Source organism: Sparus aurata, chromosome 19 (assembly GCF_900880675.1).
Source record: "Sparus aurata chromosome 19, fSpaAur1.1, whole genome shotgun sequence".
In the NCBI taxonomy this organism is placed as follows: domain Eukaryota; kingdom Metazoa; phylum Chordata; class Actinopteri; order Spariformes; family Sparidae; genus Sparus; species Sparus aurata.
This window is the reverse complement of record NC_044205.1, coordinates 7,854,284-7,871,251: the sequence shown is the minus strand read 5'-3', so window position 1 is coordinate 7,871,251 and position 16,968 is coordinate 7,854,284.

The window sequence follows — 16,968 nt, the reverse complement described above, 5'->3', positions numbered from 1 at the left end:
GGGTGTGGTTTTTGTTCCACTGGTAAAACCAACGAAGAAGAGGAGGACTATTTCGTGCAGTTGGCTTGGCCGTAACTTCCTCTGCAAAAAAGATGGCTGGCTACATCATCGAGATCAAGCCCCCATAAAAAGCGCCAGGCCTTGAAGGCAGTTTTTGTCGTGGCCAAGTCATGTAATTGCATCGTCATGTGATGCACTGGGGATTTTCCCAAAAACTAATATGGGAAAGACGCATCTGTAAAATAGTAATGAAAGCCTCACAACCCACGTGAAATGGCTCGCTTTACCGTCCGAATTTGAGTAAATTGGTTCAATACAATTTTGAGAGTCTAGAAGAGCCACCAGATTACTTTTTATCCCCAGCCAAGTTAGCTTGGCGCTAAACCAGAAGTTAGCCGTCTGCAGAAGTCTCAAGTGTGCATGCTCTATGGCACCCCAGCTGGACAGATACCAGCACGATTAAAGTCTGATTCTGTGGGAGACACATATAGAAATCACTTTATTTTAACAATGTGTGAGTGGACCTGACATGAAAAAATGAGACTTATGCGACACTTGAGCTCAGTGTAGAATCACGGCTACAGCCCTGCTTGGAGAGGGCCGCGTATATGAAAAGTCTAATCAGTAAACAATGTGAAAATTAAGGGTGTTGAAAGGGTTAAAATTGATTCAGGCGTGATTGTTGAGTCCCATTCGCAGGTTGTCACACACTCTCTTTTTTTTTTTCCATCACATCTGCCGGACTGACTCTACGCAGTCTGACTCGGCACGACAGGGATTTGTGTTTCCACCACAGCCGGTCTACCTGCTTGAAGGTGTGTCGCGCACCATTGACGCGCTTGTCTCGATCGCCGCAGCACTATCAACGCTAACAAAGCGGCTCTGCTAAGTCAGTAACAAACACTTTTCATTTCCTGTAGCTTCTTAACAATACAAGCTCCCTGGTATTTAGCCATTATAACTTTTATTCTGAAGCTGCATTACAGGAAACATTGTGTAAAACAAAAACCGGACGGGAGAAAACTAAAGAGATTCAGTTAAAAGCTTGATGACTTTTAAAAACCTCTCTCTTGGGTTTCCTGCGCAGACGTGAGCTGAGGAATCGATTTGAGGGGGAGACGGGTGCTTGTTACAGGTTGGCGGCAGCTGTGGGACGTCACTGTGGAATATGTTTATGGTGAATTACACTGTTTTGTGCCAAAAAAACCTTTTGCAGAGAGCTGTGTGACCTCTGAACCTTCATACGGCTCGCAGACAACACAATGCAAAAAAAAAACCGAGCTGCATAAGCAATTATTGGATGTTGCACGATGACAGACTGTGTTCATGGGCCATGTACACAATACTTGACCCTGCTGCCAGCATAATTGTTCGTAATGTACTTTTGTGCATACAAACAATATGTTTAAACCTGATGTTTCCCCCAGGGTCACTTTTCTACTTCATGTTGTGACAACACTGTGCTTATGGTCTGCTTAGACGCAAAAACACTTCACACAAAATAGTCGGTTCTGTCAGCACAGAACCTCGCTCCACCGCCATCCCCCTCCACCTCCAGATAATGTAAGTCAGTTAATAAACAAGTTATGTGAGCTCGATATCACATGTATTACAGATTTGCCAACATGCCACGTATGATTTGTAGCATGGTTAACATTTTCATCGGGATAACTCGCCAGGTTCTGCTTTTCTTTTTTTTTTTACCACTCAGTCTCTCAGCCTTTTGCCAGTGCGAGCTGTTAAGAGGCGAGGCTAGCTGTCGCACCGGATCAATGATTCATCAAAGGAAAACTGAGTGAGCTAACGATCATTTCCCAAGGCCTCTGTGTTCTGCGCTTTTAGACAACACAGTGACATGCAGGGATGTCACCGGTGCTCCCAGATGCATGTTGCACTCGTTTTCATGAGTCATGCCCGGAGGACGAGTTAAAAAAGCATGTCAGAGAAGAAAAAGGGGTTTGAGTGAGAGCGGGATCGTAAGCGCTATCAGTCACCTCTGCCTTAAACGGACAAATCAGAATGACATTTTTATAACACAAATTACACATGTTGGTGTATTTAAGCGGGATTATAATCACCAGGCTCTTCTCAGTTATTGCAGCTCACCAGAGTGACGTTAGGCTGGCTGTTCTGTGTACAGAAGACTTTCACATCTTGTAATAGCTCTCATTTGGAGGCGGTATCTCTCGTGAGAGGCTCCAACGCGGGAAAAACTGCGACATGTGCCGCAGTCCTTATGTAAAACTTCGGCTTTTTGGAATGCCGAGTCCTGGTTCCTGCTCTCTTCGGAGAGACTTGGGGGGATTTTTTTTTTTTTTTTTTTTTAAAGAACGATGAAAAGCCCACTTCACAGCTTATCCCAGCTGCAGAAAGGAAGACTTATCTTTTCAGTAAAGATTCCAAATTATGAAAGGCAGAACCTCGCTGGCAGATGTGCTTTGCTTTCATCAAGCTGACTCCTATTTGCCTGGGGTTTATCTGCCGGCAGATATCCACGATGTGACAGAAATACATTTTACAACTGTAACGACAAACAGGCCAAATCCCATGACGAAGTAACATTCAGCAGTCCTTCGTAGATGGTGCGCGGACTGCAAAGTTGCATATTAGACAGAGTGAGATAACACTGAGCCCCACTTTATCATAAACCGAAAACAAACGTTGCGGCGCTGTTAATTCTTTCCGAAGGCGCCAGGAATTTGGAAAGTCAGGCGGCTGACCCATCGGGCTTTGGGTTGATCTTTTTATACCTTTCTTTGGATGAGTATTCAAGACAAGAATGTGGTTCATCTTGCATCAGGGACCAGATGACACCCAAACTGTAACTAATGCCTCTAAGCTTACTGTGCAAGAAACTCATTCTGTTTGCCAAGCCGTACAAAATCAATGTCTGTGCAATCACAGAAGCATGGATGCAGCCGCACGACGCGCCGCTCTGATGTGTGCTGGGACTAGTTTGTGTTAATGCAGAATATATTTACCCAAGAGCACGTGACAGCCGGGGGCCCCAACGTGATCAGCGCCATCAATCCATATAGCACCACGACACGCAAATAAACATAAAGTAAGCAGGGTTTGAGAGCTGAAATTAGTGTATTAATTAGCTTACATTTGTACTTGTGATGGATGTTTGTGACATGTTTACATGTTCGCGTCCTCCGTGCGGATCTGAGCTGCAATCAGTTAGACTAAAAATGTTTTTTTTTTTCCCCTATGTCATATTAGAGGGTGATTAGAAAGACAAAAATAGACATCATTTTTCATGTAGAACAGACTCTTCCTTCTCTCATCTTGTGACCAGTATGATTTTATCTTTCACCCTCAGACTGGGAGCACTGGTACAATTACATTTCAGACCAGTCATCAGGATCAGACTTTAGCATAATTGGCGTAATAGGTGTTTTAGCATATAAAAAACAGTGTGATTCTGCAGTATCCTGACTGCAACTTACCATTTGACTTCGGACTGCTTTCTCAACGAGGCAGGAAGGCCGCAGAGCCAGTGACCACAGCTCCAGCCTGCGGTTCAACGTGGTCAGCGAGACACCGCTGGTCTTTTCTTTTCATTCTGCAAAAACACACACAGACATGCAAGCAATACAAAACAGGAACTTGGGAACCGTGGAGGCAAATACATTAATAGAGCTCTGTCATAAATAAAAATGCTCGAATAAAACGCTATGATTGACAAGATACACACAGTAGGGTCAAAATGCCTGAGACCGCCGGTCAGAACACCTCCACCCTGCAGCCCATCCTGATCATAACACCACCCTCTGCACTACAAGCCAGAACACCGGCTCAACAATCACAGTGAAATAGCAAATCAATCATATATGGAAAACCTTGTAAGCATACGGGTGAGAAGATATAAACTACGGTACGGATGAATGTAAAAGAAAACATTTATATTAATGAACCAAACATTTGAATCGGAGGCGATCGAGGGTCAGCATTTACGTCATCATGTTCTAAAATGTCACGGAGGAAGACCTCAGTCCACCGATGGAGCACAACGGCAGACTCACTTTTCACTCTATTCACTGAGATCCCAGTGCGCTTTCTCTTCCTCATGCATGACAGATAAATATTGTATGCGCGTCTGCAAGTACACAGCCACATCTATATGCACACACTGACGCGCGCACACACACACACACAATGTAGCCGTGTCTCCAGGCACTTAAGGTGTTAAGAGAATATCAGGGCATCGGAACAGCCTCGCTCTGCCTGATCTTCTCCTCAGACCTCCTGCCTCTTGATGGTTCTCAAGTTCTCTCATGCCTGTCTGCTCTCCTCGTGACCTTTTCAAAGTTATACATACAAAATGAGATTCTTTCCCTTCAGGAATGTACCATTTGAGAGCAATCCCATAACTTAGAAGACACTTTCGAGCGCTGCGAGGATTCTCAAATGCCCATTGAGACGTACTGTGCATGATTTCTCGCTCCTCCTCCCCGCCCCCCTCGCCGCCCCCCTCCTCATTCTTCCCCCTCGCTGTTTTTTTTTCATAGTCATTCCACACTTCAGCTCTCACTCTACATCTAATATTGGGCCAAGATTTCAATTTGTTGTTTGACCTTTTCCCAGCTACATTCTCGGGGAGAGTGCAAATAGCGTTGTGCTCCCAGGACTTTAATTCTGGGCGCCGAGCTTCGCTGGAGGAAAAGTCCATCTCAATTCTTCAAACTAATACATCCCATCAATAGCGCCGTATCTTTTGATGCCTCGGAAATATAGCTGTTATTTACAGGTATTAGATACTCGCCCCCACACAACATTAACTTTCAAGCGGTGTAATGCATCTCCTCTGCCACCTCGCCCAGACGCATAATGGCATTCTGACTGTTTTACATGACCAATGCTATTTTCATTGTGCAAATGCAACTCGTGTCATAAATAAGCTTGTTAATTTTTTTCGCCCCGCTGTTTGTGATGACAAATCACCCGCCGTGTAAACATTGTCAACAGATGGCAAAATTACTCAAGCGAGGGTGTGCCTGATACTTCTGGGAGGTGTAATGGCGGGGCTGTGTCTGGCAATGGGATGCTAAGTGATGCAGGGCTCCATTCTTCTTAGCTCAGCCCCGGCAAACAGCTTCATACATCAAACCGACGCACCACCTCAGACAGATGCGTGCCGAGGAAAAGACGGAACACATGCTACTATTACCTCAGACGGATCTCGCCAAAAACAAAGCGCCCAATGGATATTCCACAACCTCCCCCCACCCGCCAAGCTTGACAGGCCTCTGCAATAACAGTACCCCCCAGGAGGACAGTGTGTGTGTGTGTGTGTGTGTGTGTGTGTGTGTGTGTGTAGATGTGATTGAGAGGGTGTGTATCCTTCCCCTCTTCACCTTATGTGCTTAGATTGATCAAATTCCATTCATTTCGTGTTGGATACATAAAGTCGTCACCGGCAATTATCCACTTTTGATGTGACATGGACGTTACAGCACAGTCGCCATTGTGAGAAAGGGGTCACGGTTGTTTGCACCAAAGTTCATCCAAACCACTCTGCTCTCCTGTTCCTCCTCCGCCCTTCTAAGAGAAAGAGATCAGAAGGGACAAAGGACCTGATACTCAGGCTTTTGTGAATATGGCTTTCACCGTCAATAGGCTCATTGTATCTGCCGAGATGCAATTACGCCACATCTTTTTGCACTTGCTCATGCCTCGCCTTGTTTTCCTCACCAGCTGAATGGCGATATTGTGATAGTCGGAGGCGTGAGGTGAGAAGGGGCAGGCTAAGGTGCTCTGAGTTTTTCTTGCAGCGGGGAGAATCTGCGCTACAAAAGCGAACTGAGGAACACTGTTTCACTGCGTCATCAAAAGTTGGGCGATAACGAAGGTCGTAAATCCTCAAGTTGGACAAGTCAAAAGGAAATGGTCATGGTGAAATGTTTTACAGCGGGATTCATTGTTAACATTTCAATAAAACACATCCCTTTATGAAATTTAACAAACAGCTTGGGCGCCAGAATAAAATTAAGGCAGTTAATGTTTCAGCAAACTACTAATACATTCACATTTGAATGTGTCGCACGTTATCGATAATGACAAGCCAAGACGTGATGTGACAACAAGACCTACTACATCAGGTTATTAAAGGTTTGCAGCCTGACATTCCCTGGCAGAGGGAATGGTGTCAGAGTTAAGCGACGTAACTGGCAAGCCAGTGACCACAGTTCATGACTACATTCCAACTTCAATTTGTAAGTGTGTAACCCCCCTTTAAAAAAATATTTTTTAAGAGACCTTGGGACAGTTTTTTAAAGGCAAATAATCAAAATACGTATTTAGTTATGTAAAGTGAAAGTGCATACATCCAAAAAAGATTATTATATATATATATATATATATTATTATATAATTATATACTTAAAAGGTTACTCAATTCAGCCATTTTCATATTTCAGGTTTGAGATATATAGCGTTTTTCATTCAGATAACAAGTTCCGATGGGTTCAATATGTTATTTGGATTTCTGAATACAGTTCGCTATATTCAGTCAGTATGTCAAAAACATTTATTTTGCTGTTATATACGTGAATATTTCCTGCCTCTCTGAAAAGACTCTGCCATTGAACTCTGTCTCGGTGTCAGGGGTCTCGGCGCTGATGACGCATTTCCATCCTCCTCCTTTCTTCTCTGCTGCAGCTCTGTGTTTTCGTTTTTGTATTTTTTGTTTTTTTTATGTGTTTGAATAAGTTTGTGGTGTTGCCACAGTGTTGAGCAGCCTTCCTGCCCACATCACACTTTGCAACGTTTTAATTTACAGCTGTAAACTGAAACTGACTCCTTTATATCCATCCAAATGACGCTTGAATCAGTCTACAAAGGGGGTACGTAGTATTGGTATTTATGGATCGATCCGCCCACCCTCAGTGTCCTTTGGAACCACAAACAACTCCCAGTGTCTAATGGTTAGTGTCCGGGCAGGGCATGGTGTGGCCTTGACGTACAGAGATGGAAAGTAACTATGTGGAGGTTCAGACGCATTGTATTAATTCAGCTGTAAACCATGTAAGCCTGATTAAAAGAAGACTTTGAACAAATTGCAACTAAATAAGACTATAAGACTTTAAGAAAAAAGACTTTAATCTTTTTGTTTTCATCCAGTCAAACAAATGAAGTGCATACATTCACCAAGGCCCAACAGTCCCCTTTAATTAAATCAAGCCTGACCAAATATCCAACTCGCCCTTTATCACTGAGCATTTGCAGCATTTGCATCCACCCATAACTGCTGTGATCTGCACCAAACTGTACTCAGTCATAGATACAAGCTCTCCTACCGAGCACATGTTTTTTCCTTTTGACATCCATGCATCACTTACTGAGGAATTAATGAAAAATGTCAAAAGAACACCCTGCCTCACGATGTTAAAGAAAGACAGAACATTATTTTTTAATCAGTCCCTTCAGCGGGATCCGCACCAACAGTTAATGGGGTCTATTCTGGGTCTCGACCCATCCTCCATCTATTGTGCAATCCTACTGACAAAGCAAACCAACCAACAAACAAAAGGACACGGGTGAAAACATAACCTCCTTGGTAAATGGAGTCATCAATAGAATATAGACTGTCGTGGAACGGTAGCAATGTCACTTGCCACGTGATTGGTCGAACCATCTGCCTATCTTCCTCTAACCCTGACTGAAGCCAGTTCGGGAGAGGAGCTAAAGCATCTATGTTATCGAGAGAAGGCTTTGATGCCGTTCTTTGCTCTAATTTTAATGAAATATAATCTATACTTCTGATAATTGATGCTGTAGCCGCAGATATTTAAAACTCTTGAGGGCTGTCATTGTTTGTGGTCATCTTCACACCTAAACCAGACCCAAAGTGGCCAGTTCTTTCTCAAAGGATGTGTGTGGCCACATGCACATAGCCTGAAGATTGGAGAGATGGATTCACGAGATCACATGATTGCGTGATCTCGCAATGAAAATAATTACACTTTTCACCACGCCAGTTATCTGCTCTTCTCTAATTTTACATGACTTGCTTCTGATTAGCAGCTCAATTCACTTTGGCATACGACCCATTGTTGGTAAATTAATTCTTAGGGTCCATTGGTTCAGACTGATCAACACTGTCCAATGCTTTGCTGTCTTTTCTGTTTCCACCCACATAATCCCTTCTAGTAATGAAGGTCTTAAGGTCTCAAGCAGCACGCACATCCCTGACTACCATTTATTCGAGCTCTCCGCCGGATCAATAAGCTGGAATGCAGCGGACAGATAAAGTTGGCTTCGATGCAGAGAGGAAGTGTGTGCGTGATTCTAAAATCTCAGCACAAATGCTAATCAAAACGTTGATTTGAAAGGAATTGAAGGCAGGAGGTGGAGCAGTGACACACACAGCCAGTGACTGAGCATTATATTAATTCACTATGCTAATCCTTTCAGCAACGCAGCTGGAGTCCAACTAAGAAGAGGAGATACGGCTCAATTCTCAGGTTCAGGTTATTTTAAGACATAAGAGACCTCGTTTTCAAAGGAAATATAAAATGAGCACTAAAAAGGTTGGGGCCTGAATTGAAACATAATCAGGTATCCTCTACAACAGTAATTATCTCTTTTTAGTTTCTTACAGCAGTAGAAGCGTGGGCTTGTCTTGCTTTGCTTCCATCTACTTGCAGATGTGAATCTCCTCTCATCTTGTTCATGCAAACATTTGATTATCAAGCTTTTCTAGTGGGGGCCTGCCACATTTTATTATTTCATCATTCAGTGGAAAGTGGTAAACACCGCTGCATGAATGATGATCAAATATCTGCAGAGGAGCCGTTTTGTCCTCTCAGCCATCCGAACGCATAGCGTCCGATTATTAGGAATCGTGCACAAAGACAGAAAACAGTTAAAACCCCAAGGATGAATAATAAATCTCTTTTGCTTTAAGACACCAGTTATACTACAGATCAGTACCAATCACAAAAGTTCCTCCTATAATTTAGCACATTCATCTCTCTGATTCCTGTTCACAGGTAACGATAAAAGGTTTCGATGAGGGATGTCATAAACAGAAAGCAATTTTGAAAGCAGTCCTCTGGAGAACTTGAAAATTCTAGTTGGAGCCTGCCAGAGTCACCCATAAAATCTGTGAGGATGACTGTGAATTGGAGCCATGAATTGACTGTCTAGCAGCGCCAGTTTAAATATGTAGCAGTAAATACGGATAGTCCCGACTGATGGTTGGGTTACTTGCAGAAGAAAACAGCACAGCACAAGGCAAACAGAATGTTATATACAAACAGTACTTGTAGCATCCCACTTTTGACTGTCTTAAAGGGGAACTCCACATATTTTAAGCATCCTTATTACTTACATTCACACTCAGCAACTCAGACACAGATCTGAAGTGTTTTCTGTACTCCTGGAGAGGCATTGTCAGCTCAAACAGGTGATTTGAAAGACACATGTCGCATGTATGAAGAAGGTCCCTGTCAAGTTGCATTATGGGAAAGGTAGAGAGTAAGCTTAGTCCCATTTCCATGTTTATCCCTGCTACTGGTTTACAAGTAAGCCCTTCAACAGACTTGCAAAGGCTAGTAGTTAAGTCTCCCTCCCTTTATGTTAAGTCCCTTATGAAATGGAACATCCCATCAAGACCCTCAAATGTCATCAGTGGTCATTGATTTCATGTATGTAAGCAGACGTGACATTTTAAATATCGGTGTCTTCAGTTGTGGTGATTTCTCGTATGTGGCAATCCTGGTATTATCACAAAGTCATTTAACATATATGCTTCATTACATGCCCACACATCTTAGCAGCGCTTTATAGGCTAACACGAGCAACCCGTGCTCCAACCCGGCCAGCCTGCACTGATATTAGAGGAGCGGTACCAAATGCAACAGCTGCACTGCTGGACTAAAATCTCGGGCGTCATATGCCATCAAAGTAGGAAACGTAACATTGAAATACGTAACAACGTGGGACTTTCATGTATAAATCTAGTAAGGTAAAGTTAGCTGGTTAGCTAATGAGTCAGCTAGCTACACTGCCCCCCGCAACCACCGGTGGTACTGCTCCGTTTGTCTGCATCCATAAGCTTTCAGAAAAGATGCAGTGCAGGCTCCGCCTATATCGGTATGCGTATATGAAGGGCATGAATGCACCTTTACACCCCACAACCCACTACCACCCTACCCTACTAATGGAGTGGCAGGGGCAAAGGGAATGTTGAAGTCAGAATATCTCGACCACTGCTGCTATGGTTTTAAATATTTTCTTCAGGTGCTGCACAGTTCTGGGGATCGCAGCAACGGACAGGCTGAAATTGAATGGATTGACGTAATTTGGGGATTTGTTTCAGTAAAGGCCTAGAAGATCAATTATAATGTCTTGGCAGTGAATCCACATGACTTCCATAGACAATCATTCAATAGATCGTTGTAACATCTGTGATCAACATGTGATACAGAGCAGAAAACCCATTTTCTCATCCTGTTGTATGGCAGTCGGTTTGTCCAATCTGGGCTGCTATAGAAAAATGGCAGTGCAACATGTGCAGTAGTGATCGAGTACTGACATGGAAGCCAGTGACAATATGCTGTTTACATTTAAAAATATATATTTTAGACTCAGTTACATGGCAACATCGAGAATGTGTGAATCAGTGTGTGTCATGGCATTGTGCCGGAAAATTTGCGCGTTTGCCTGAATGCCGTGTTCTCATCACAGCTGATTGAAGCTGGAGCCAATAAACACCTGCGACTACTGCATTAATGTCAATTGTATACATTTACATTGAAGGCAAAAGCCTGATGTTAGGGGTGAGGGGTACTGATTTAAGGTGATTGCACACTCAAACTACCATAATTGTGAGTTTTGTATTCCATATCTGCCATTGAATCCTACACACTGGACATGAATCAAGTTCTTATCTTCTGATTCATGTACAAATTGCATAACGTCTGTCTTTGGATTGACCCTTTAAAATCACTTAAAATGTAAATAACCCTAACCCTAAATAAAAAAAATGTAAACAAATCAGGATTCAACCTTTTTTTAGCTATTCCAAAACTAATGAGCCCACTTTCTCTCTCTCTCTCTTTCTCACACACACACACACACACACACACACACACACACACACACACATACATACATACACACTGCAACTGAAGTAAAAATAGAGTAAAATGAACCATTGCAGGCCTGAGATTTTGGCTTGGGAGCGCAGAGACTTAAAAGAAATGGCTGCTTTACTTGCAAGTGCAAGCTATCAATATAGAACGTCTGCGCAATATTAGTTCGTACCCACAAGTCCACGAGTTGTCATCCGAGCAGAGGCGAGGGAAAGATGGAGAATGGGCGAGGGAATGGCTGAGAGTGGATTTCAAGCTGCATGCTGCAACAGTCTATAATTAATTTAATTCAGATGAGTCTGTTGTTTTTAACCCGCTCGGATGAATTAATCTCAGTGTTACATTTTTAAAGATTATATACTCTATCAATTGCTTCTTTATTCATGCCGACGGATGGAATGTCATACAGGCCTTCTTCAATGTGTGTGTGCTCATATGAACACATGGTGGGTAGACAGTATATTGTTGATTCTTTACAAGCCTCAATACATCTGCAATAGGAACAAACACAATGACTATAAATGAGCAGCAGAGTGCTTCAGCAGCTTTTAGCCAACCATGCCTCTCCTGCCTGGAGGATATGTTGTGGTTTTTGCTGTTTGAATACATATTACATTCTGGATAAAATATCCACTGAGTCTCCATGGCTCTAAGTGCTTTCTTTATTTCTGTTTCATAACTGGAACAGAGTACAGGACACTTCCCTAGTGGCATGGCTGCCACCGCCCCCCTGGGATCCCAGTGCATACGGATGGAGGCCTTTGTGAGGCTTTTTAATGCGGTTCATAGTTGGTCTGTGCCCTCTTCTTTTTTTCCTCTGAGACCTTCTCCTTTTATATAACTAAATCTATTTTGTAGAGGAAGAAAAAAAAACAAAAAACAGCCGAACCATGCTGCAGAGAGAAAAAATATAAATAAATTGGAATATAAAAAGCATGAGATGCAATACTTACTTTTGACGATTAGGTATCAGCCGAAGCCTTTTCAAGTTTTGTCTATTAACCAAAGGAAATGAACAGTTAAGTGCTGAACTCTCCAACAACTGGAGAGAATACTAATGAGCAGTTATAATACGTGCTCCAAATTTTGCACATAATAGTCGCTGCAAAGCGTCCCTGACGTCAGTGCCTCGGGCGAGCGGTATGGGGAAATGACACCAGCTTGTTTTCAGCACTTCTCGTCACAGTTAAAGAATGTAGGACAGAATGAATAAGAGGCATATGAAGCAGAGAAAATAGCATGTTGTCTCACTCTGCCATTGTAAACACATCTTTATTGGGTGGATTACATTCTTTTTCTTGGCGCGAGGAGGTGATCCGCTCATTGTGAGTGTCAGAAGAGGCGGCTGGAGTCAGAGGAGTTGTTTTAGGAACCGTATCATCATCACTTTTCACTGTGGCCCTTAAGCGTGAACATCTGAAAGTCACATCTGAAATAGTGTGAGAGTGGAGAGAGACAAATAATTACATCTTGCAACTTATTTTTGAAATAATCACCCCAGCAGAAGGCAGTGGTGATATGAGGAAGTATTTCTATTTATTCAAATCACAAAAGAAAAACTGTGACTTCAAACTGTGCAGTCAGTTGCGGCACACTGCTTTTAATCTTATATGGTGCTTCCTTTTCAGAGACCGCAGGGTGGCCATGCAGTTAGTTCATTTCTCAATTAGCAAATAAAAGTAGCAAGTAGCAAGAAACACAACTCATGACTGGTAAGTCACAAGTGCATTTAAACCGCCAATAAACAACTTATTGGCTCTAACTCATCATCTTCAAGTAAATACTGATACTGTCACAGTGTGGTGGCTGTGGGAGAATGACGTTGAATTCACGTATACATTGGTTCTCTACAGGCCTCGCTTTCCATTCAGTCTGTCACTGGGTGGGGTTTATCCCGCAAAAAAGAAGGTTGTATTACCACACAAAAGGAAGCAAGTCTGCCATTGCACAACCAAAACAGTTTGAAGCACTGTTTTCCCCGGTCACTATCTCCAGGTAACTGTCACACCGCGGTGAGGGATGTCCTGTCTTTGGGTTTTGTCCTGTGAATTTCCAGTTTTATTTTGAAAAGTAACTCTCCTCTCGTTTCAGGTCACTTGCCCTTCCTCCTGTGTCACCAGTCTGGCGTCTCCCCTGATCCCTGATTGTTTCCACCTGTGTCATCCCACCTCATGTGTATATAGTCTTTGTCTTCCCTGTCCTCGTCGCCAGAGTATTTCGTTCGTCACTGTTCGTGTACCTCCAGCCTTCGCTCCAAGTCTTGCCAGTGCCACGCCAAGTTTCAAGTTTGTGCCTGATTTTCTGTTCGCCTCTGAGAAAGAGTGATTTTTTGTTTGTAATTTTTTGGTCAGCCTTTTGAGCTAGATTTGTGTTGTTGCCTTGCTTGCCTCCGTTGGAGTGCCTTTTCTTTACATCCTTTTCAACCTTAGTGCAGTGCAGTTAATTTTGATAGCCTTTTGTTTCTCCTCATGGTGAGTGAATTTTTGTTGTTAATGTTTCATACGAAGTTTTGCTATTTAGATCAGTGTAGACAGTAGTCCTAGTTTTCCTCGTGAGAGTGAATTTTTGTTATTTTCTTTTGTTCTTGTTTTCCTCCCATAGATTCAGGAAGTGTTTAAAAGCCTGTTTGATTTGTCGCTCATTTTGACGAGGGGACAGTTAGTCCCGAAATAAAGCTTGTCTGAACCGTTCGCCCCTCTGCTTCTGAGTCCTCCTTCTAGTCTCTGCCTGACAGAATACTCTGGCCAGACATGGACCCAGCAGAGGTGGAACGCGTGTCAGATGTCCTGCGCACCCAAGAAGCCCGTCTCAACCGCCAGGAAGAATTCCAGACGGCGATGGCTTCGCAAATGGGGCATATCTCGACTCAACTGCAGGATCTCCTTGGCCAGCTCGCCCGACAGACCGCCCCTGCACCGCTCCCGGCACCAGAAGCGACACCGACACCCACCATGCCGCCTTTCGGGGCGGGCAGTAAGTTGGCTCCCCCAGCTCAATACACCGGAGAGCCAGGGCAGTGCAAGACTTTCCTAATCGACTGTTCTATACATTTTGAACTGAACCCTCTTGCTTTTCCCACAGACCGGTCAAAGATAGCGTTTATGATAACGCACCTGGCTGGCAGAGCTAAGGCTTGGGCGTCAGCAGAATGGGGGAGAGGTTCATCCACATGTCTCTCTCTCACTGATTTTCAAGCAGCGCTCACCAGAACCTTTGATCCAGTAACCACGAGCTGGGAGAAGGCGCAAGAGCTGAGTAGCTTAAAGCAAGGTAGCAGCTCTGTGTGTGATTACGCCATCCGCTTTCGCACGTTAGCGGTGGAAAGTGGGTGGAATGCTACCGCTCTTTATGACATTTTTTTGAAGGGACTATCAACCCACATACAAGATCTGCTCGTTCCCTTGGACTTGCCAACGGACGTGGATTCCCTCATCGCCCTCGCGATCCGGACGGACAACAGGCTCACTCAGCTTCAGCGACAACGAGGCAGGGGACCAGCGACGGCAGAGAGTCACCTGCGTACTCAAGCTCCAGCGGGCTCTGCTCGTCACCACTCACCGCAGGAGCAGCGTCATCCACCTTCTGCGGAGAGGGAGGAGGAACCCATGCAGCTGGGGAGAGCTCGACTGACTCCGGAGGAGCGGAGAAAACGCCAACTGGAGGGGCGGTGCTTTTATTGTGGAGAGACCGGTCACCTCGTCGCCGCCTGCCCTACTAAGAAGTCCCTGGTGGTGAGTCTCGTCTCGGCATCGACCTCCCCACCACGCACGCTCACCAAGGTCCAGGTAAAGCATCACACCGACACTGAACTCGAAGCCCTCATTGACTCAGGGGCAGATGAGAGTCTGATGGACTGGGGATTAGCCAGAAAATTGGGGCTCGATGTCGAACTGCTAGAAAGACCCGTCAGAGCCAGATCCCTTAATGGTTTGGAACTCTTTTCTATTACTCACGTCAGTGAACCAGTTCCTCTACAAATCAATAATCATAAGGAGGTGATACGCTTTTACCTGTTCAAATCCTCCTCCCATTCTCTGATACTGGGGCAGTCATGGTTGCTGACTCATAACCCTCACATTGACTGGAGAACGGGAGAGATCAGAGGATGGGGGGACAGCTGCACCAAAACATGCCTTGAACCCCCCTACCAGAAAGATGAAGTCACAGAAATTAACCTGTTTTCTACTCACCCCGCCACAGACGCCGAATTCCCGGACCTGAACTCTGTGCCAACCTGCTATCACCACCTCAGGCAGGTCTTTAGTAAAACTAAAGCCCTGTCACTGCCCCCACACCGCCCTTACGACTGCGCCATTGACCTGATTCCAGGATCCACCATCCCCAAGGGCCGCCTGTACTCCGTCTCTGGACCGGAGAAGGAAGCGATAAAGGAGTACATCACAGCGTCACTAAAGGCAGGCCTGATCCGTCCCTCTTCATCTCCAGCAGGCGCTGGTTTTTTCTTTGTGGGAAAAAAGGATGGCTCACTAAGACCCTGCATCGACTACAGCCCATTGAATGACATCACAATAAAGAATCGTTACCCCCTTCCCCTCATGTCCTCTGTCTTCGATCAGCTCCAACAGGCTAAAGTCTTCACCAAATTAGACCTTCGTAATGCCTATCATTTGATCCGTATCAGAGAGGGGGACGAGTGGAAGACTGGGTTCAACACCCCCAGTGGCCACTACGAGTATCGAGTCATGCCTTTCGGACTCACTAACGCACCCGCCGTGTTTCAGGCCATGATTAACGATGTGTTAAGAGATTTTCTTGATCATTTTGTCTATGTTTACCTCGATGATATTCTCATTTACTCCCCTGACCTAGATACTCACCGCGATCATGTGAACCAGGTGCTTAAGAGACTACTGGCTAATCACCTGTACGTTAAAGCTGAGAAAAGTGTGTTTCATGCCGACACTGTCTCCTTCCTGGGCTTCATCGTAGCCCCTGGAAGTGTGCAGATGGACCCGGCTAAAGTTAGCGCTGTGGCCGAGTGGCCCACACCTGATAGCCGCAAAAAGGTTCAGCAGTTCTTAGGATTTGCTAAGTTTTACAGGCGGTTTGTCAGAGGCTTCAGCGCAATAGCAGCTCCTCTTCATGCTCTCACGTCTACACAGGTGCAGTTCCATTGGTCCCCAGAAGCAGAGAAGGCGTTCAAAACACTCAAGCATCGATTCACCTCTGCTCCCATCCTCACCTTGCCAGACCCTACGCGCCAATTTGTGGTGGAAGTGGACGCATCCAACGAGGGAATCGGAGCCGTGCTGTCGCAACGCTCAGAACGGGACGGCAAGATGCACCCCTGCGCCTTCCTGTCAAGGCGACTGTCCAGAGCGGAGCGTAACTACGATGTTGGTAACCGGGAGCTGCTAGCTGTTAAGCTCGCCTTGGAAGAGTGGAGGCACTGGCTAGAGGGGGCCGACCATCCATTCATAGTCTGGACAGACCACAAAAACCTTGAGTACATTAGAAAAGCTAAGCGCCTCAACTCTCGCCAGGCCAGGTGGGCGCTCTTTTTTAACCGCTTTTCCTTCTCCCTTTCCTATAGGCCGGGGTCCCGGAATGTCAAGCCAGACGTTCTCTCCCGACTGTTCGACCCCGAGCCTGAGGCCAAAGAACCAGAGACTATCCTCCCACTAACCCATGTGGTTGGAGCGGTCACTTGGCCCATAGAAACAGAGGTAAAGCGAGCTATTGGTGGTGCTCCGTCACCTAGTGGGTGTCCTGCTAACCGTTTGTTTGTTCCTACCGAGCTACGCCCACAGGTGATCCATTGGGCTCACACCACGCAGCTTTCATGTCATCCGGGAGTCAAACGGACGATGTTCGTCATCTCCCGGCGGTTCTGGTGGCCATCAAT